Source organism: Tenrec ecaudatus, chromosome 3, assembly GCF_050624435.1.
Source record: "Tenrec ecaudatus isolate mTenEca1 chromosome 3, mTenEca1.hap1, whole genome shotgun sequence".
Taxonomy (NCBI): Eukaryota; Metazoa; Chordata; class Mammalia; order Afrosoricida; family Tenrecidae; genus Tenrec; species Tenrec ecaudatus.
Window position 1 is genome coordinate 11,518,138 of NC_134532.1, and position 22,946 is coordinate 11,541,083.

At 42.1% G+C, this 22,946-nt stretch overlaps 1 protein-coding gene and 1 pseudogene across 1 annotated transcript in view; one reads left to right on the forward strand and one right to left on the reverse strand.

The window, feature by feature from the left end:
• Positions 1–22,946, reverse strand: part of MARCHF1 (membrane associated ring-CH-type finger 1) — a 526,762-nt gene that overhangs the window by 24,970 nt on the left and 478,846 nt on the right. The gene's annotated exons all lie outside the window — the stretch shown is intronic.
• LOC142444119 (small nucleolar RNA SNORA14) lies at positions 5,712–5,797 on the forward strand (annotated as a pseudogene).

Consider the following 22,946-nt stretch of genomic DNA (forward strand, 5'->3'; position numbering starts at 1 on the left):
TTTTCTTCTGATCCCATTGACACCTTGTGATCACACAGGCTGGTGTGCTTCTTCCATGTGGGTTTTGTTGTTTCTGAGCTAGATGGCTGCTTGTTTATCTTCAAGCCTTTAAGACCCCAGATGCTTTATCTTTTAATAGCCGGGCACCATCAGCTTTCTTCACATTTGCTTATACACCCATTTTGTCTTCAGTGATTGTGTCCGGAAGGTGAGCATCATGGAATGCTGGATTGTTAGAACAAAGTGTTCTTGTGTGAAGGGACTACCTGAGTTGAGGCCCAATGTTCGTCTGCTTCCTTAATTCTTAACATACAGATATGAGTACATAGTTCTATTCCCCTCTCATTATATATATAGACCTTTTCAAATGTCCTTCGCCTCCTGGTTCTTTCCTCTATTTCCTTTTACTTTGCTCTGTCCCACCATCATGTTCGGCCCACATTCAGGTTTAGTAATTCCTCGCTGCTACATTGCCCTTGATTAAGCCCCACTAGGTAGCCTAAGAGCTTCCTTCCATTGATTTTAGTTCATTTTATGATTCCCTTGTCCCTGGGTTGGTCCTGGTCCCCTTCCTTTCTCCCACTTCCCCTTCTCCTGTATTCCGCCCCCCCACCCTCAACCATTGGTCCCATTCTTTTCATCTCTGAATTATTTATCCCCCCTATCTTATCTAGATAGACATGCAGATACATTAATAAGTGCAAAATCCAGGCAAAGCCAAATGAAACAACAAAGGAAGTCAAAGCCAACAAAACAAGAACAACAGCAAAATAACAAAAAGAAAGCCACTGACAAAAGTGGAAAAGTCTATAAGTAGTTCAAGGTCTGTTTGTTGGCCTTTAGGAGTATAGTCGAGTCTGATGGGGTGCCACACTCTGTCTCCACAGTCTGTTTTTGGTATTCCCCAGGGATTTCATCACTCTGTTCCCTGCCTGCCCTCAGCGCCTTGCCCCAGCGTGAACTGGGGTCAGACCGGGCACTATTCCTGCACTGTCCCCAGTGTTGTCCCCCGCAGCGTCATGCTTCAGTGAGGGACACCGGGTTCCGTGGTGGGTCCAGCCCTATGGTCCTCCTTGTGTGTTGTCTGCTCCGAGCTGGAACATCGTCCTTGGGGCTTGGTGGACCAGTATGTCCTCTCCTCCCTCTCCATCTCTTTCGTTTCTCCCGTGTGCTCTAATCCACTGCGCCCCTCTCCCCAAGCTTTAGTCCCGGTGCTGTCCTCTGGAGTGGATTCTTCTGAGGAGGGGGGAAGGGAGGTATCTACATAGTTGGGATTGGGGCCGCCCCGTATTAGAAGTTTTATTAAAACCAAACAAAAGAAACGAATCAGTTTTTCCCCAAATGAGTTCAATCGAGTCACTTCAGTTTTGCCAGGTCAGAATTTCTTCATCTTTAAGACGAACGGGTGGCGTTACTGTTTTGCGTTTTCAGAAATTTTCTTTTCCGATGCCTGTGTATGACTGCTTTGTGGAACTCACTTGTGAGCAAGTCACTAGTGAGGCCAGGTCACTAACTTATGAGCAAGTCACTAGGGAGGTCAGGCCAGCAGGCGGCAGGAGAGAGGCCAGGCACCAGGACTCCACCATAATGAGCAAAAGATAGAACCCGATACAATGTTGCGTTCTTGACTGCGTATTTTTAACAATTATTTAAATGAGTGGTTGGCAACCGGGAGCGAAAGTCAACATTCCTTGTTGACAACTCTCCCTAGAAAACCAAATTTTATCAGCTGGGTAACATGGCACACATGCTCCAAGAACCCTGATTTGTTGCTGCCACCAGGATTGTCTACGTTTTTTTATTTTGGTAAGTTCAAGTTTATTTCAGGCAATGTGTCCACTACCTAAAGTAGTAGATTCTCACAAAAATAAGAAACAAGAAAACAAAAAACTCATTGCCATCGAGTGGATGCTGATGCAAAGCTACCCTTTTACAGGGCAGGACAGAACTGCTCCAGTGGGTTTCCAAGAATAGAATGCTGCATTGCAGTAGAAAACCCCATAAGAGATGTCTTTATCTAATTTTTGTTGTCGAAAATATACCCATTAAACATAACAATTGAACAGTTTCTACATGTACATTGATTACATTCTTCAATTTTTGCAAGTATTCTCACCTGCTCTTTCTGAATTATTCCTCTACATTAACAAACGCACTGCCCCCTAACTTCCTTTCTAACTTTTCAAGTTGTTATCAATGTGATCCTAACTTTACAAAGATGCTTTCTTAGAAAGGCATCATGCTGAAGGCAGACATTCTTTACTAATTAAGCTAAACTATTACCTGAATCAAAGATCTGTAGGATCATTTTGGTTTAAAGTTTAAGGTTTTAAAAAAACAACAACATTATTATCTGAGAGCAATCGTGTTGGTAGTTCATCCTGTATCAATGACTCTAGAATTTGTGTTCCATGAGAAACATGGAAATTTGAATGGTTTTCCAGCTCAGTATCAATTCGCTCCTCAGTTAAAAATTGGGTCTTTATTTCCATCGCATAATTCCCATGGGAAAATAAAATCACAATGTTCTCATGAGAGATGAACTGATGTGCTACGTTTTTAATTATCCATAATTATTCACGACTCTACGAAGGCATTATGAAAGATGTCTTCATTCCTCTACCCATTACACAAATGGAATTCAACCCACAACTCGATTAAACCTGGGGGGAGGGAGCACGCGCCACATGTTACATAAAGTTGTGGTTTGGCTACAACTTGGAACAATGGATGTACTTGCTTAATCTCTCTGGGCTTCAGGTACATTTTCCTGATTCGCAGGCAGACTGTGGCAGAGGCTAAGCCAGAGACACTGGAAGAGGAGAGCATTCGTTGTTTTTCCCTTTATTAACAGATCCATTTTGTTGGGGTTGGCAAAGAGCCCAGCTGGAAGTTGCCTTTCCAGCCTTCCCTGGCTGCTCCCTTGGCAGGGGGAGACGAATGACTGGGTTTTGCCAGGTATGCGAGAAGATTCCCACCTCAATCCTGAGATGTTTACCCTCCTGAGGAAGGTACCTGCCTGTGCCCCCTTTCCTTCACTTGTCTCTGCTGCGCAGAATCCATGACTGACCGTGGGAATGTCGACAGCCACTTGCACCCGAGAACGGAAGATTCTTCCTAGTTTCCCTTCCAGCTTGAGGATTAAGATTTTACAGTTTCATTTGTAAGAGAGCAGAATACTTAAAGTCTGACTCTGATGCGCTTAGGAATTTCTTACAGATTTTATAGGTAAAAAAGTTTTTATTTACTAGCAAGGACAGTTCAGCTGCTTTTACTGGCTGGTCATTAAATACTTTGGTTTATAGGAGTATGTTTAGAGATAATAAATAATATGCTTGCCGTCACCTTGGGCACCCCCCCTCACATTATATTTTATGTATCATTCCAAACACATAGGAGATAAATCTTAGCAATGTGATTAGAAAATAGACATACTTCAATTTATATGCTACTTCAAATGAGTCAATACTTAATTTAGAAGATTTTATTATGCATACGTTGACTTATAAAAATTTCACACCGTACCTATGAATGATTTTTTAATCTAGATTGTGACGTATATGATCATAGAACACGAGAATTTGACAATTGTATTTTGTGATTTAATAGGTAGTCTTTGGAATCCTTAGTATTTAATATGACCCGAGTGACTCACATTTCCTAACAGTTCCAAGGTGATTGATAATAACTTTAGTAACAGATCCATATCAAATAAATATTCATTTGTAAAACTGACTTAAAAAAATAACTCAAAACGTCGGGCCTCTGAAAGATCGGGAGTGCCTGAGTGACAGACAGGGTGAATGCGTTTGACTGCTAACCTCGGGTTGGAGGTTTGAATCCATGGAGAGGCATCCGGTGAGGGTGGCCTAGTGATGGACTTTGAAAAACCCAACATTGAAAACCCTCTGAGTTCAGTTCTCCGACGCACCCAGGGTCGCCAGGCGTCTGAATCAATGATAAGAGGTTTTCTTCAATCTAAATGCCATTTCACAAAATAGCTGAGAGGCGTTTGTCTGTGGATCTGAGGGCAGACTCCTCCGAGCTCTAAACAACAGACGCTTTGGAGGGGCCACCTCTAAATATCTGTTATTTTATAAGAAGTGAAGGATAAGAGAAGCATCGAAACGTTTGCCATTTGCTTTTTACATCTTTATCGGAAGCCTTCAGAAACGCCGCAGCCAGCGCACAATGTAACACAATGGCGCCCCCTTCCGAATAATTTCATCATTGCACCCACTGTTCTGTACCAGCAGAAACAGACTCATTTTACAAATTTCTCCATTCATACGCTTGCATTTTTCAGGCTTATATACAAATTGAATGCGTTTTTTTTCAAGGCGTAAAAGCGAGAAACCTATGGAGAAGCGAAGGATCGAAACCTTAAATCTTAAGAAAAAAAACCCTTAAAATTCCATCTCTCCATTTAAACAGTGCAGCCAAGAAAATGCCTTCACACCTGCGATGATGAAATTCGGTGCCAGGTCACAAGACATCTTACCGTGAAAGTAGGAATCTGTACAAAGTCGCAGCAGCCCCGAGCTCACCCGCGATAATGAAGGTGGCTTGGGGCTGGGCAACATTGGGTTTACTCATTGGTTCATTCTTTGGTATCAAGGGTCTCTCTAAGTCCCAGCTGACCCCTTGGCACCTGATAAAAACAGCAGAGTTGGCAACATCAGTGTCACCAATCTCAGCACTTCTTACATAGAGGGTCGTGCACCTGGGATTGTGCAATTCCGTCTCTGAGTCTCTCATCCGTGTCTCATTGTTCTTCGCCTGTCATTTCCTGCTGCAGGTCCCCTCCTCCCCACCAAATAGAAAGTATCCAATACAACTCCCTTATTCACTTAGAAACACAAACATAAAATCTTTCTGAATTGTACTTCTGAAATATTCAAACATTGCTTCCGTGAAGTTTCCCGTTTGTTCCATCTGAATCAAAGTGTGTTACAGCATCAAATGTTCTAATTTAAGTTATTGGCATTTTTATTCTATCCTAAAATATAATTAGGAAAATTTTGCATGTTAAAAAAACTTTGTATCACTGTAGAATAAAGGCAGTTTATTTGCATACTGTTTAAATATATGTGTTAGTACCCCTCCCCTTTTGAACAAATCCACTTTTCTCTTTTTCTTGGTATACTTATACCACCTGCCCCAGCTTTTCACAGAAACCCAAATGATCAGCAAATCTACAAAGTATGCTACAATGGACGCCCGGGTGGTTGAGCACCACTGTCCCAGCACAATGCATCTCAGCCAACATTCGTAGATAATGTGATGAACCTTGGGCTTACTTACATGCAACAAAACCCCACCATCAGATGATCAGGAATCCTTATGGCGTAGTGGTTTCCAGTTAAGCTGCTAATTGAAAGGTCAGCAGTTCGAAACCACCAGTAGTTCTGCTGGAGAATGGCCAGGCTTTCTACTCCTGTAAGGAGTTACAATGTCAGAAACCCACCGGGACCTGCAATTCTCCCCTACCCTGTAGTGTTGCTATGAGTCAGCATTGACTTGAAGTTCGGTTTTCTTTGTTTTGAGTAATAGCATAAGTAGGGTAAGTAAGTAAATTTGAAATAAATTTGAGACAGTTCAAATGTCATTATGCATTTATGACAGGCTAATGAAATGACACTCTACTAGCACAGCGGTTGAAGCGCTCAGCTGCCGGTCACACTGAAGGAGAATCATGTGGCAATCTGCGTCTGTAACAATACAACCTTGATTGCAGGACAGTCCAAAGGACTGGGCCTCTCCTGTGGCTCACCCTTATTTCATACCTGCGACATTAAAAAAAAAAAAAAGCATAGAAAAACCCCAAGAGAGCCACGTCACACAATTTAATTGCTAAATCAAATTAAGAAGAGCTATATACTCATCACCACAATCAATTTCACAGCACTTTCGTCTCATACACATTGTTTAGTTCCCAATTCCCCCAACTGCCCCTGCCAGGCCCCCAAGTAATTACTAATCCAGTTACTGTCTCTATAGATGTACCGCTCCAGAATTTCATATACAGAAAATGTTTTAAATGAAATTATCAGAACTGAGCAGCTGGCTGGCTGGGAAAACCCAGGCTGCCTGTGCCTTAAAAAAACGTGGGTTTTCGAAAGTCAGGATTAATTAATCTATAGAGACAAGTAGAAAAAGGGTTCCTGGGAGAGACTGTAGAGGAGACTGGGGGTGGTGGTGGTGGTAAAGGAGAGCTGATATGAAGAAAATGTTTTGAAACTGATGGTGGTAGCAATAGTATAATACTGTTTGAGAGAGTGAATTGTGCAATAGCTGTATTAGCTCCCAAGAAAATGGCTTCGGTCGCGCGCCACCTGGTGGTGATGGCTGGGTCATTACAGCACTGGTTCTCAACCTTCCTAAAGCCCGACCTGTTAATACAGTTCCTCATGTGGTGGTGACCACCCCCTCCTCCCCCCAACCATAAACTTATTTTCGTTGCGACTTCATCACTGTAGTTTTCTACTGTTATGAATCAGGCGACCCCTGTGAAAGGGTCTTTCGATCCCTAAAGGGGTGGCGATCCACAGGTTGGGAACCCCTGTGCTGGAAGAAACTAAACTCTACAATTTCTGAGGCCTGTCATATTGGGGCCATTTCTAAAGGATCCAAGGAGCCGAGGCAGTGGCTTTCAGTGTGTCCTCCAGTCTCATAAGCACCACCAACCCGGGCAATTCGGCAGTTTGAGACACACCCCAGACCTACTGAATCAGAAACTGGCAGGGGCCCCAGCAATCTGCGTTTGAACAAGGTTCCCCCCCCCCCCCCCCCCCCCCCCCCGCCACACCCGTCTCCGTCCCCAAAATTTCTGATTCAAGTGACAGTTTGCAGCGAGCAGCCCATGGAAGGACACTCGACGGGTTCTGTGGCCACCTCAGTGGAGTGTGTCATGGACTTTTCAGCAAAGGGAAGTCAAACCTGTTTGATTATCTGCTGTTGCAGGAATATTTCAGGGTGAGTAAGAACTCACCAATCAAGGAATTGTCCTGAAATGAAGCACATCGTTTTGTGTTAGTTTATCAATCCCAGAATCAACCTGTTCGGTTTTGTAAATGTCACGGTTCAAATGAATGTCTTGACAGGAAAGCTTGTTAATATCCAAGCGTATTATTTTGCGAGGGAACTAAATGGCAGTTCCTAAACTTCTCTTTTGAGGCTTTATTGAATTCTCCATAAATACTCCTGTTGTAAATCATTTTCCTCTTAAATGCATTTAAAAACACTAGGAGAAAAATGCAGACTTTCAGTGAACTTTGCTGCAAGCCTGGTGATGAGTAGACAACAAGGAAGCCATGTTGAGATGCACATGCCAGTTGGTGTGTTGCATTTGCTGATTATTTAAAGCACTCATGACAGATACAAGTCAGGAAGCATGCATGAGGCCCTCCACAGAGTTGTCAACGACCAAATGAATGGACCCCCACGCTTTCTTAACAGTCAAAGCAGAAAATGTTACATTTATAAAATCTTGACAACAGACGACTCTGGAAGCCTTTTATTCTCTGCTGGAAAATTCCACCCCCCCCCACCTCCTTGCAGTATACTAGCTCTCTTCCACTGATCTGCCAACCCTCTAGATATTTGAAACTTCTATGTAGCGTTCAGTGGGAAGGGACATTATATATTTTTGAGTGAATGCCCTTCTTGTCTTCCCTGCATGAGAATGCTGCTCTCTTCCTGCGCCCAAACCCCACTGCCATTGAGTGACTTCAGACTTGACTGGTAGCAACCTGATGCAGGGGTTTGAAGGCTGTAAATCTTTATCGGAGCAGATAACCTCATCTTTTTCCTGAAGAGAAGCTGTGGGGATTGAACTGCCATCCTTATAGTTAGCAGTCTGGTATTGGCCCAGCCATGTTACAAGAGCTCTTTCCCGTCACAGTAGAACAAGATAAAATGGTCTAGTGCAGCCAAGATTGGGATCTTTATCAATGCGCACAAACTATAAGGGCATGGGCCATGTTTACAAGCGACAGGCAATATCTCTTACTGAAATATAAACATTCGATTAGCAGCTACCATTGTCGGGCAGTTTGAGCATGTACTGATTTAGAGGTAGGGGAAGTAGTCTGTGCTATGTTATCTTTGATAACACAGGCCAGGGTAAAAATAACCAAGTGTACAATGGGCAGATTTACTGAAATAGGGATCGTCCATTTTTCCACAGGGAATACTTGGGGGCCTGGAGGTAATGGTTTCACTTGCAGCTCCTCATTTTAAGTTACATTTTGTAGGGCGCTTGAGGACTGTGCACTACCAGAACATAAAGGGGAAATGATAATGCCTTTTCGTCACTGCTGAGAGTTCTTTATTTTGAAAAGTAGTGTCCAGGCTTGGTTCTCTAACCGAATCCCTGAGAAGATGTTGCCAGGTGCTGTCCAGTGTTGGTTCGGACTCACAGGGGTCCTAGGATGAAACAGTGTCTAGTCTTGCGACAGTTTGTAGGCATTCTTATGCTTGAGCCCGTTGTGGTCACTGGGACAATCCACCTCATTGAAGGTCTGCCGCATCGTCACTGACCCCTACAGGATACTTTCCTCCAGGGACTGACTCCTCCTGATAGCCTCTCCAAAGTTTGGTGAGCAATTCTCTCCATCCTTGCCTCTGAAGAGCTTGCTGTGTGTACTTCTTCCAACACGGGTTTATTCGTTCTTCTGGACGCCTGTGGTAGAGATGACATTCTTCTCAAGACTACAATTCAAAATGCATTCGTTCTTCGGCCGTCTTTATCCATTATCCAACTTTCAGATGCACAAGAGGAAATTGAAGACCCCATGCCTTTGATCAGGCACTCCTTAGTCTTCTTTGTGTTGATTGTGGATCCAAGAGGGAAAAAAAAATTTTTTTTGACAACCTGAATTTTTTTTTTCCATTTGTCATGTTGTTGCTTTTGGGCACAATTATGAGAAATTCTTTTTCTTTCTTCCTTCCTTCCTTTCTTCTTTCTTTCTTTCTTTCTTTCTTTCTTCCTTCCTTCCTTCCTTTCTTCTTTCTTCTCCTCCCCTCCTCCTCCTCTTCCTCCTCCTTCTCCTCCCCCTCCTCCTCCTCTTCCTCCTCCTCCTCTTCCTCCTCCTCCTCTTCCTCCTCCTCCTCCTCCTCCTCCTCTTCCTCCTTCTCCTCCTCCTGCTCCTCCTCCTCCATCATGTTGAGGTGTAATCCCTATTGAAGGCTGCAGTTTTGGGTCTTCAGTGAGTGCTTCAGGCGCTCTCTGCTTTCATCAGACATGGGCCACTGCATGGCAAAGGCTGTTCAAGAGTTCTCCTCTGGTCCTGGGGCCATGTCCTTCCTCTTAGAGGCCAGGTCCTCCCTGTTGATGGACTTCTCCGATCATCTAAAAATGATCCCCAGCAGAATTGTACTTGCATGTGCTTAGTGACACTGTTTGACAATTTCACTCTTCTTTGGAATGGGAACTAATACAGAGGCCTCCCTTCCAGTCAGCTGGCAAGGTGCCAGTCTTTCACATTTCTTGACATAGACAGCACTTACACTGCTGCATCCAATTGTTGACGCACTCAATTGGCCTTCCATCAACTCCTGGTACCTGATAGACAATAGATAGACTTGGCATACATTAAATCCATACGATCTGTATCTCCAGGTAAATACTGAATCCACCACTAAGGAGTGAACCACATAGTTTGACAATCTACTCTGTGGTTCAGTGTGCCTTCTTAGCAACGATGGCTTTGGGTTCAAATTCTGCTGCTGTCACCAAGTACTGTGTGGACTGGCGGAGACAATTTTCATTACCTTCCCTGTGGGTTCTGGATAGATGGAATGTTGGCAAGAATAGTACTTCCTTTACAGGAGACAGTTTAAGTGAGTTCATGTGTGGAAGTGCAGTACAGTACAGAAACTTATTAAGAATTCAATCAACATGTGCAATGATCATAAATTGTAATTTGTAGCACACTATCATTTTGACTGTGGTGTTTTTTACCTTCTAATTAAATACATCATGTTGATAATGTCACTAAAGAATGAAAAGGGATGAATTGGTTTTTGTTTCTATAGAATTAAGTCAGGCAATGGCCCCTTTTTTTCTTAAATACAAATAGATTTTCCTGAATACTGTACCTCTTAGCAGGGAAACCCAGTCTGTTTTTGTTAACTATCTGAAGAATAAGAGGGACAAATGGAGGCGTTATTGTGTGCCCACTAAGCATCATTTTGAAAAATGACAAATTGGTAATATCTTTTCTGTTAAGATTGGGAAGAAATCACCATTTATAATAGAAGACTCAGTAATGTCACATTTTTTGGTCTAGAAATTCTATTCAAAATGTTATGTTAAAACTTCAAGTTTCCCAAGGAAATAATATCACTGTGGGTGACAGATGATACAAAACTTAAATAATATCACCGTGGGTGACAGATGATACAAAACTTTGATTCTTTAAAAGGAATCAAACATTCTAAGTACACGGAAAGCATAAAGTGTGATATGGGTTGTAATTGCACCTTCCTTTACTAGTGCAGAAGGTAGAAGACCTCTGGGACCGACAGACTCCACCATGTGCCCTAAGAGTGCACTACTGGCCATCTTATCGATGTTGTCAGGTGCCACTGAGTGGGTCCCGACTCATAGCCATCTTCTGTTTAACAGAACGAAGCACTGCCATCCTAGCATTGCCTCATGTGTGAGTCCATCTGCTGCAGCCACTGGGTCTGCCAATCTCACGGAGTGCTCCTCTTTTTCACTGACCCCTGTGTTACCAAGTAAGTCTGATGTCCTTTTCCAGGGACTGGCCTCTTCTTCCATCATGGCCAAATTATGTGAGATGACGTCTCGCCACCTTTGCCTTCTGGTTGAGCTTCCTCTAAAACAGATTTGTTTGTTCTTCTGGTCGTTTATGGTATTTTCCATATTCATTGACAACATCAGCAGTAGTGGTGGTGGAGGAGGAGGTAGAGGTGATGGTGGTGGTTAGTTGCCATCCATTTGGCTTTGATTCATGATGAAATGTTCGCTAGTCCTGTGTCATCACCATGGCCCTGAGATGTTTCTTACCATTTCTGTGGCGATGGTGCCATTTCATCTTCGTGAAGTCGTCCCTTGTCTTTGCTGATGCTCTGCTTTACCGAACGTGGTGTCTTTATTAGCTCTTGATCTTTCCTGAAGATATTGTCCAAAGTAAGCAAGGCAGTCTCACAGTCCTCTATACCTGCTGTGGAGCCTATTGGTGTTCAAGTTTCTCATTCTTGAAGCAATTGATAGTCCTGATTAGCATCAGGAAGACAGACTTGCAGACAAACAGAAACCAAAGAATGCCGGTCCAGGTGCCTAAAACTTTGGAGAACTTTGAAAACTGTGGATCTTCAGGTGTTTGAGGGGCTTTTGTTGTTGTTAGGTGTCATTGAGTTGACTGTAACTCATGGCAAAGACCTCATGTGACAGAGAAGAGCTGCCCCACAGAGCTTTCTTGACCACAATCTTTTTTTTGTTTAATAATTTTATTGGGGGCTTACACACAACTCGTATCACAATCCACACACACATCAGTTATATAAAGCACATTTGTACATTCATTACCCTCATCATTCTCAACACATTTGCTCCCCACTTAAGCCCCTGGCATCAGCTCCTCATTTTTCCCCCTCCCTACCCACACTCTCCTCCATCATGAACCCTTGATAATTTATAAATTATTATTTTGTCATACCTTACACTGTCCGACGCCTCCCTTCATCCACTTTTCTGTTGTCCACCCACTTTTCTGTAGATCCCTATAATCGGTTCCCCCTTTCCACTCCACCCTCCAGGTATCGCCACTCTCACCACTGGGCCTGAAGGGATCATCCTCCCTCAATTCCCTGTGTTTCCAGTTCCTATATGTACCAGTGTACATCCTGTGGTCTAGCCAGATTTGTAAGGTAGAACTGGAATCATGATAGTGGGGTGGGGGTGGGGGGGTAGAAAGCATTTAGGAACTAGAGGAAAGTTGTATGTTTCATCACTGCTACATCGTGCACCCAGACAGGCTCATCTCCCTGCAGCCCTTCTGTAAAGGGATGTCCAGTTGCCTACAGATAGGCTTTGGGTCCCCACTCTGCACTCCCCCTCATTCACAATGAATCTTTTTGGAAGTAAATTATAAGGTCTTTCTCCCACAGGGACAGTGAATAGGTTTGAATCGCTAAATACTGAGTTGGGAAATGATGGCCAGTAGACAGCAAGCAAAGGAATCAAGTTGTCTGGATGTGTTTCAGAGTTTACTAGAAAAATGATGTTCAAGAATATTAATTTAAAAGGCATCAGTATCCTTAAAATATGATAACCAATAAATATAAAGGTGGTGAAATATTTTAATCAAATTGATATTTTACTCAGTCAACATTATAACAATTAATATTTTAGCTCTGTAAAACATGCATATTCCATGTGAAAATATATAGCAAATACGTATTAATTTGATGTCGTATTACCAAGACATTGTTTCCTTCTAGGGAATACATGAGATAGGAGTTTGGAAAAAATGTGTGCTGAGTACAATGATCCAGCAGGTGGTGCAATGAAATCACATATGAAGCTGATGAGCTAGGAAGAAAAAAAAAAGGAGAAACATGAGGGAAGGTAGAGATTCTTTTACCTTAATTCTCTTATTTCTGAGATCTCTTCCAAGTGGCCGTGAACCCTGGTGGTGCCGTGGTTAAAGCACAGGGCTACTAACTGAAGTCAGGGTGCTTTAAACTACCAGCAGCTCCATAGGGGGAAGATACGGTCCTTCCTTTCCATCTAAACTACAGCCTTGGAAAGTAAGTTTAGACTGTCCCAAAGTGTCCCCATGAGTCAGAATCTTCTCATGGCAATGGGTTTGCTGACTGTTATGAATGGAGACGAGATCTTTGCCCTTTAGGCTATCCGTATTAGGATCACTGGAGTAGCAAATATAAATTCCTAAATTCTGGACGGATTAGAACCGGGCTGTCAAACTGGCTGCCCGTGAGAGCCTCTGGCCCCCGAGATAATTTTTTGTGGCCCGCGATGCTCTGAAATAAAAATGAAAATAGAAAAAATTGTTATGAAGAAAATAGCGCTTAGGGGAGATCGAGGCAATACCATACACACAATTCCCTCGTGAACCCTTGAACTACTGAAGGCGAGTCTACACGTGGCCAGTGCCTTTCCTGGGAGCCTGTGGATGTGTCTAAACACGCTGACTCCGTTCCGGCGATGTTTGGAAGCGATATGTCTGCCACGCTCAGTGTCACGTAATGTAAACAGATCTCAATAGCGAACAGGTTAAAAAGAGCACTCTGGGTGTGCTGTTAGGAATCATACCTAGCGGCAGCATTGCTAATTAACCTATCTAGAGCGAAGCCATTACGATTGTGCATCACGTTTGTCAGCTGTCCAACATGTGTTTTTTATTAGTGACTTTGTTATATTTTCCGGTCACAACATAAGAGGTAAGTGAAAACTAGTAGGAGGAAAGTGCTGGCAAGTTTCGGGTAAAAAAGAATAATTTTAGTTTTATAAATACATTAAATAACATAAATGTTTAAATAATTGTAATTATATAGTGTTTTAATTTTCCTACCCATATTCCTGAACCCTCACTCCAAAATATACCTTTAACAAAATTTGTAAATGTGATGAGGTCCGCGTGAATCTAGCCTTTGCACCAAATGGCCCGCATTTTAATTGAGTTTGACACCCCCGGATTGGAGACACAGAATGAGATGGGGGCAGAGGGGGTGCAGAGAACAGGGTAGGAATCAGCATTCTTAATAAGCTCTCTCCACCACCACCCACAACTGATATTTTTTTTTGAAGTCTGAGAATCACTTCTGTAAGGAATGCAAAGTTTACAGAAACATTTTAGAGAAGTGGTTTAATGTCTAATATTTTTTTTCATAGGAATGATAATATTGTCTCTTTCCCCCTCAAAAAACAACCAACCAATCCCCCAGCCCCAAATACCGGCTAATTAAGGTTACGATATGAGAACACACATTATTTAAAGATATAATTAATGTTTTTGTTGTGTACCCTGGAGTCGTTTCTGATACATAGTTGAAGAAGAGATTGCTAACACAATTTTGGAGGTTGGAACCCACCAGTGACTTGGTGGTAGAAAAGACTTGCCGATCCATTCTTGGTTGGATTACAGCCTAGGAACCACTGTACAGCACACACACATCAACAGCTACAACCCATCTTGGAAGACAAATAATTTCTTTCTTTTTTTATATTTTCCAAAACTTTCTACAGTGCTGTTTCCATGGGGATGCTTAATTATGGAGTGTGATTTCATAAGGAAATCGAGAATAATGTGATTACATTTCACAATCCTCTTCCTATAGAGTTTAAGATCTTGCTTTGACTTTTGGAATGACCCTTACCATTGACATTTCTCCCAGACCTCTGCTTCTCACAGTCTTCCATCTTCTGCATTTACTTCCCTTACTTGTTCCTTAGTGAATAATTTGTAGCTCAAGGGGGGTAGTAAGTATAAAATCCTAAAGTGTATCCCAGATCTAGAGAAAGAGAATGAGGTGGGATGGTGAATTGGGCAGGAGGGGTGTGGGGGAGACGGAGGGCGCAGGGCACAGGTGAGTAGGAATCCAAATTCTTAATTATTTTTTTCTCCTTCAAATTCTTAATTCTTAAGGCCACTCTTTGTGCATACAATGATGACAGCTTTGTTGTTCAGGATAAAGAATCCCTCTCTTCCAAGAGAACTGCAGACAGTAGGAATGTTAGAACACAGATAGTTTTTCTAAGGGATACAATTTTACCCCCTAATTTTCTAGATGAAGAAATGGGGGCCAAGATATGGGAATTGATTTTCTCAGGGCAATATAGTTATTAGCCAATTCTTTCATGTAAGAGTTAATATCAAAACATAAGAAAGAATTGAACATTCCTCTAGATGTTGGCCAAGATTCTTGCTTCCACAAGTTTTACCTTAGGGTCAAATTTGTGGAAATTCTTGTTGATGCTGGACTAGAGGAGTTTATGATTACTGATCCATAAGAAAGAATGTGTATCTATGTATCCATGTATGTGCATGTGTGTAGAGACTGTATCTTAGCCATGTTTGTAATCTGCAGATCATCTTCCATGCCTTAAACAAATGCTAGTTAAATAAAATTTGCTTGTGCCTAATAAGGCTGAACTTTTTTCCGCTAATGATTCCCAGGAAGAAACAGAGATTTGTAAAAGTGGAGAGAACAACATTTTTTTCCCCTTGAAATAATTATTTTTTTCCAAATGATTTTTTTATAATTACCAGTTAATTTACATTCTATTTTTTGTTTACCCACATTTACCATAAAAAAGATCTATTAAAGATAAAGGATGATATCTTTATCAAATAGTTTAATAAATAGCATTTAAGTTGTGACAGTGGTCTACAACCTATTTTAGGATCTGTTATTAGAATAATTTATTTGGGGACACAATGACATGTTTTAACTATATGAAATAATAGATACTTTAGAAGAGACATTAATTCTGCCTGGAATGGGAGATGGAAGGTCTCTAGGGGGTGGGGGTGGGAGTGGGAGAGGCGCTGGGAGGTGTTGGTGGTGAAAAGGTACAAAGTACCTTTTGATAAAGAGCCTGCCCCCCCAGTGGAATTGCACTGGGCAGAGTGGAGCTTGATTAGCTTGTATTTTTCCCGCGAGGCGAGCATTGAACAGCTCTCTCTGAGTTAGTGCACCCAGCCGTGTCTCTGGGAAGGTTCGCTCTGGTCACACTGAATATCTTTATAAGAGCAGCATTGCTCAAACCTCGCTTGTTGTGATGGCTAATTTAGGAGACCAGCATGCAGCTGTGACATTTTGTTCTGGAAAAATGCTGCAGAAACTGTTGTGCTGTTTCTCATAGCTTACACGGACTATAGGAAAACTCAAGTGTGCAAGTAGTTTCCTCGTTTCAAAAAAAAAAAGTGAAATGTCCATTGAGGAGAAACCTCATTCTGGATGTCCGTCAGCTTCTCAGACAGATGAAAATGTTGACTTGTGTATTTGGAGTTCGTCCCACCAGGTCAGACGGTGAATCAAGCTTTCTATTTAGAGGTTCTGAAAAGATGACATAACGGCGTGCAACAAAAAGGCCTGATTTGTGGCAGACCGGGGACCGGTTTTGCCACCATGACACTGCACCTGTTCACGCAGCCATCCCAGTGCGCCAGTTTTTGGCAAAAAGCAGCACGCCTCTCTTGCCCCGTGCTCCTTTCTTACCTGACCAAGCTCTGTGAAATGCCTTTTTGTTTCCGTACATGCAGATGGACATGAAAGGACAGCAATTTGATGATATAGAAGAGGGGAAGAAAAAAACGAGGGAGGTGCTGTCAGCCATCTAAGTGGATGAGTTTGAAAAATGTTTCCAAGAATGAAATCGCAGATTTGACAAATGTATTAAATGTAATATAGGGTACTTTGAAGGTGATACAGTTGTTTTGTAAACAAAATTTAAATACTTTGAAAAACAAAATCCAGTGTTCTCTGGGTACCCCCTGGTATTTTTCAATGTTATTGACACATGTATCACTCGCACGCTTTACCATGCTCCTTCCTCTTTGGCCCCGTATCTGGATGGCTAGTAAGAAAGCCCTGGAACGGGGGTCCTCAAACTTTGTAAACAGAGGGCCAGTTCACGGTTCCTCAGACCCGTTGGAGGGCCGGACTCTAGTTGGAAGAAAAACTATGAACAAATTCCTATGCACACTGCACAAATCTTATTTTGAAGTGAAAAAAACAAACGGGGCGAAAACACCCGGCGGGCCGAATAAATGTCCTCAGCGGGCCGCATGTGGCCCACGGGCCATAGTTTGAGGACGCCTGCCCTGGAAAAAGCTCGTTAGCCTGGCAGGAAGTTCAACCCACTCCCATCTGGGTCTTTGAGACCCACCCTCTAGCGTAATGCTACCAGGCTAGTCTTTCCCCTGTTATCTCAAGCCTTCTCAGAGCTCTTCTCCCCCAAATCCCCATCGGGTAAGTAATAAACTTTCTCCCATGCGTAGGAGCATCTTCAGTCTCAACATCCAAATTGAATTCTGAGCAGGAGCTCCATTCTCGGAAGTGGTCATAACACACCAGGGCGCAGGGCAATTTCATCCAATTTTAAGGGTGAGAACACTGAGTCACTGCACACCCCCCCCCCCCACACACACACACCCCAGTCATACATTTGACAGATTTGGAGACAAAACAAAAAAACACAGGCAAAGTATTAAAGTGTGAAATAATTGCAATACTCCTTAGAATTCACACAAATGACCTGAAAATATATTTCAAAAATTACATGATTAAATGGCAAAGAATGTTGTCATCCACATGGCAGCAAAAGCCAAAGGAGCTTCCTCTCTGAAGCCTTCTTTAACTGGCTATCCAAACCCAACTTACTGCCATCGAGTCAACTCGCATCCACACAGCAAATCCTAGGTTACTGGCCGCCCACTGTCAATACGTATTTACGTCGGCCAAGTGTATTCTCACACCCCATTCCCAATAAACTTCATGGTATGTCTCATCTGAACAGGGCATGTCATGTTTATGTGTTGAGTTTTTCTTTCTTTTAAAAAATTTTTTTAACTGAATGTGTTGAGTTTTTCTTACAATGCCTTTTAGCCATCTATAACTTTAAAATAAATTGACTAAATAAATATGTAGCCTACCCTAGCTTAAATGGCAGTGAGCGAAATGTTAAACTTTCTAAATACCGATTCTTATTTTGGATGTCACTGGTTGACATGGTTAGGCACCAACAATCAGGTTGTTAAGTAAAAGTCACCATTATGTGAGAAGAAGGGGGCTCTCCTGTATGCCTTACTCAGGCACCACCCAATGGGCATTCCCTACAATTCCCGGCCCCACCACAAGAGAGTCTGCAGGAGCTAGGGTGTTGGTCGTGGGTGCCAATGCTCAGCAGTTGCTCGCTGCCTCTGGAGCAGCAGGACACCATTGTTCTCTGACCATGACCATGACTCAGGCCTTCGTGCAGACCTCAGTGCCTCACCTCTCCACATGGCCATCCTCCTGGCTCCAGAGCTGCATCTCTGTGGCATATGTTGTTGTTGTTAGGTGCCACCGAGTCGGTGCTCACACAGAGTGACCCGTGCACAATGGAACAAAACACTGCCTGGTTCCACACCAGCCTTACCATTGTTTCAATGCCTGAACCCATTTTTGCAACCCCTGTGTCCATTCATCTCCTTGAGGGCCTGCCTCTTTTTCACTGCTCCTCCAGTGGCCCATACCAATTATAATTAGTGTAAAGCGTATGATTCGTATAGGGACAGCTACCAATAAGAGCCCAGGTGGTGTAATGGGCTTGTTTATCTTGCTGTGAGTCAGAATTGAGTTGGTAGCAGTGAGTTTGGTTTGGTTTGGGGTTAAAAACTTATTTTTAAATTCCTTCATTTAGGTGCAAAATGTGTGCATTTATGTTTCTTTGGGAGAAGTCTATATTTTCATTGCATTCTCCAAAAATGTTTGAGACACTCTCCAGTTTAAGAGTCCTTGTTTTACAAAACAAGGAAGCATTGGGACAGGGCAGGGTTGAAAGGAGTTACTTTTTTTTTTTTTTCTGGATGAAACGAAACTTGTGGTTTAGGAACTTGTGTTTAAAAAAACCAAAGAACCCTTTGAGTCCATAATTGGCCAGTTTTTGTTATTTACAGAAGTTGGGACAGATTTTAAGTCCTAAATAATCATGTTCAGCCAACTGGGTTGTGGGAAAGAATGGGCAAAGTTCTTCTGTGTTTACAGGAGGTTGTGCAACATGGTTCTGAGATTTCACTGTATAAGACTAGTATAAGGTAACTACGTCCCATCGTATCACCCATACATAGAGCTTTCTCTCAGTAAGAGCCAAAGAAAACTTCAGGAGGTCTAGCAATCCCATTGCTGTATGGAGGGCACCAGAACATTTTATTCTGTGTCTATGGGAGCCCTTGCTAAAGGACAGTGTGCAGATTCCTTGGGTCCAATTGAAGACTGTATGGAATGCCATGAGATTCGGGGGCCACTTCTTCATGCTTCAGAATAAATTCAATTTTTCTTCCCAGGGCTTATGAATGAGAGGTTAATATGAGAGGAGTGCTTATTATTAGAGGGATTTTTCAAGAGTCAGTCATTTTTCTTTCTTGTCTATTGAAAGCTAATAGAAATGAGTTGACCTTGCTTCTTCTTCTGTGTCCTCCAGTTCCAGTGATGGAAATCCTGGTAAGAAACACTTTTATTCACTGCAGATTCCCTTGCAGCTTGCTTCTAGTACTAGTGGATCCAAGCAAAGTGGTGGATATTAAATCTGAAACCAATCCAATGTTATTCTGTAATTCATTTGTATAAAAACAAACAGGTAGAATCCAGCTATACACATTGAAAATGTTACAGGAGCATTTAATATTCCCATTTAAAAATATGCCTTATGTCAAAGATTAGAAAAGGTTTCCAGTAGTTGAATACGATGAAAAGGGGGTGGATGAGGAGACATGTAGGTTATGTGGAAATACATAGTGTTGTGTGGGATACAGGTTTGCCTGAAGAAACTGCCAAGGTCCAGCGTAAGAATGAGATGGAAAGGTAGGCAGTGAGGTGGGAAGAATGAACAGGACCAGGTAATGAAGCCTTTTGAGTATCAATCCATGGGCATGATATTGATATGGACGGATGAGTGTGCATGGAGACAAAGAACGTGGTCTTTGATTTCCTGCAAGAAATTTGTGCAAAAGACATTTCTCGAGGTCCAGTTGGGGTAGAAAGTAATCCACAAGCATGGGCGAATCTTTTGTGTGTGAAGTAACAACAGCAAGAATCTATTTTTCCTTCAGAGGAGCCTGGGGGTTATAAACTTTAAGAGAGTTAGGGAGGATGGGGGAATGCAGGTCTTGCTATTGATGATGGGATTTCTTTCTGTTGAATGTACTGACTGCTGGAAATGAGTGGAGGAACAAAAGTCTATAAAACTCTAGAAATTAAAAGTAAAATGAACAAAAGAGGGCTAGTCTGTATGGACAGAGTAGTGTATTTTTTGCAACTAGAAGACCCGTGTACGTAGCGCACGTACCCATTCAATGGGGAGAGCTGACAAAATAATTTAAAACAGATCTGGAATAGAAGTTTCATGTATCAACTGCTCAATGTGTCAAGCCATTTCCAGAAGTGGATTTTGGCTTCTATCAGTGGTTCAAAAGTGTTACTTGTGATCATATTTATATAATAAAGATAGAAGCCAAGGTGCAAAAGTCACCGGTTGAATTTAGTTGGACTCCAGTAATTGGAAAATTAAAAAAAAAAAAAAAAAGGTTTGCAGAGGAGAGAAGGAATCCTGCTAGGAGAGGGTCTGTGTTTGAAATTGAAGGGTAGGCGGCTTATGATAAATTAATAATTTTATTACTCTGTTGCTGAGAACCCTGTCTGCATAACAACAGGCCCAAGGGCAAAGACAATTGCACATCCATTGGACAAGAAAAAAATTGAAATAGAAGTCACGAACATGTAGAAAAATACTAGTTGGGTGTACTTATGAAAATGAACCATGGGGGGGATGCCTGGCAAGCAAAAACTTATACTGTATGTCACTTATGTAACAATGTTATGTGGAAATAACACAGACCCGTCGCTTCAGGTTCTAGCAGGAAGGAGGTAGGGAGGCAGATCGTTTCGGGCCATGGAATTGGAATTTGAGCAAAATTGAAGCATATCTGCTGTAGTGGTTGGTTACATGTTGGGTTGCGATCTGCATGGTTGGCGGTTCTAAATGAACGGCAGGCTCTCTACTCCCATAAACAGTTACAGTCTTGGAAACCCACAGGGGGTCACTATGGGTCAGTACTGACTCGATGGCAGTGAGCTCTGTTTTGTTTTCTTGGCAAAGAGTAAGGTAGAAAGGTGTTTGGGTTACAGGATTTTCGAATGGAGGCTTTTGTAGGTAGCTGTGTGACAATGGAATGGGGAGAGAGGTGACTAGTTATTGACCAATGTAGTAATCCAGGAGAAAAGAAGTAAGGAGGTAATAGTGGGTCTTATTAAATATGACTTCTACTTCAGAGAACATTGACACCCCCATGGGTAAACTCCCTTAACTTCCTGTCTTCGGTACAAGCACATATTTATAACTGTATCACACCCATCACTACTTCCTTCTTCTCTCAGAAGACAAATTATCTCCCGTCAGTCCAAATGAACTGTGATCCATGACACTCAGCCCTTCAGTTTTAATTTACTTCTCCCCATCTTTAGCTTTCTTTCCTTCAACATGAACGGCTGATCTCTCCCAGTTTTTATTTTCAATAGCTTTTTATTTTTTATAAGACGTATGTTCCTTGTAGAAAGTTTATAAAATCTAGAAAAGTAAAATAAAAGAATAACGCTATTTACACAATGAAAAAATGTACATCTAAATACTAAAACCCCGAACCCTAAATTTATTGCCATTGAGTTGATGCTGACTCATAACAACCCTATAGGAGAGGTAGAACTGCTCCTCTGGGTTTCCAAGACTGTAACTATTGGAGTAGAAAGCCCCAACTTTCACCCAATAGTGATATTAGGATATAAAAATTCATAATTTTAAAAGGTAAATCTAATCATGGAGGACAATTTTTTTTTAAAGGAAGAACCACACAGGTCTGATATCCTTTACTGAAAAACCTCTGGTGATCTCTACTGCATTATGGTCTTTGTTCCCCTCAGAAATAGGTCATAGGAGGGCTTGTGTTTGCTAGGCTCCATTGGCTTCCAAGCATAACCCCCTTTCACAATGACCCAGGGCATTCTATGAAGAGGGGGTTCAGCCTTGGTAATCTAGTGGGATGGTAATCAGAGGGGAGAAACAGGCAGAACTGAGCAATTGTGACTCATCTCATCCCAAGCTATTCACAGCTTGCTCACAGTTTGGAAAAAAAAGGCTTTATTTATTGAGATATTATAAACTGTAGATACTTAGGATTATAAAGTGGTATGCTTTCATGTACATATATCTGTGAAACAATTAACACCATCTAGAATATGGACATTTCTATACCCACCAAGTTTATCCATGATCCTGATAATCTATCTCTTTTTAAATCATTTTTTAGGGGCTCATGCAACTCTTATCACAATCCATACATACATCAATTGTGTAAAGCACATTTGTACATTCATTGCCCTCATCATTCTCAAAACATTTGCTCTCCACTTAAGCCCCTGGCATCAGGTCCTCACTTTTCCCTTCCCTCCCCGCTGCCCCCTCCCTCATGAACCCTTGATAATTTATAAATTATTATTTTGTCATATCTTGCCCTGTCCAACATCTCCCTTTACCCATTTTTCTGTTGTCTGTCCCCCAGGAAGGAGGTCACATGTAGATCCTTGTAATCGGTTTCCCCTTTCCAACCCACTCTCCCTCCACCCTCCCAGTATCGTCACTCACACCACTGGTCCTGAAGGGATCATCCACCCTGGATTCCCTGTGTTTCCAGTTTCTTTTTTGTGTGTGTGTTTCCAGTTTCTATCTGTACCAGTATACATCTCTTATTTCTACCTCTCCACTACCCTATAACTATCAGTGTTTTTATGCATCCACAGATTAATATGCAAGTTCTAGAGTTGAGGTTTTTTTTGATCATTTTATTGGGGGCTCATATAGCTCTTATCACAATCCATACATCCATCCATTATGTTGAGCACATTTATACATTTGTTGCCAGCATCATTCCCAAAACATTTGCTTTCTGCTTGAGCCCTTAGTATCAGCTTCCCATTTCCCCCTCCCTCCCTCATGAACCCTTGATAGTTTATGAATTATTATTATTTTGTCATATCTTACACTGTCTGGCATCTCCCTTCACCCACTTTTCTGGTGGCCATCCTCCAGGGAGGAGGTTATATGTAGATCCTTGCAATCGTTTACCCCTTTCCACCCCACCCTTCTGGTACCACCACTCTCTGCACTGGTCCTGAAGAGATCATCTGTCCTGGATTCC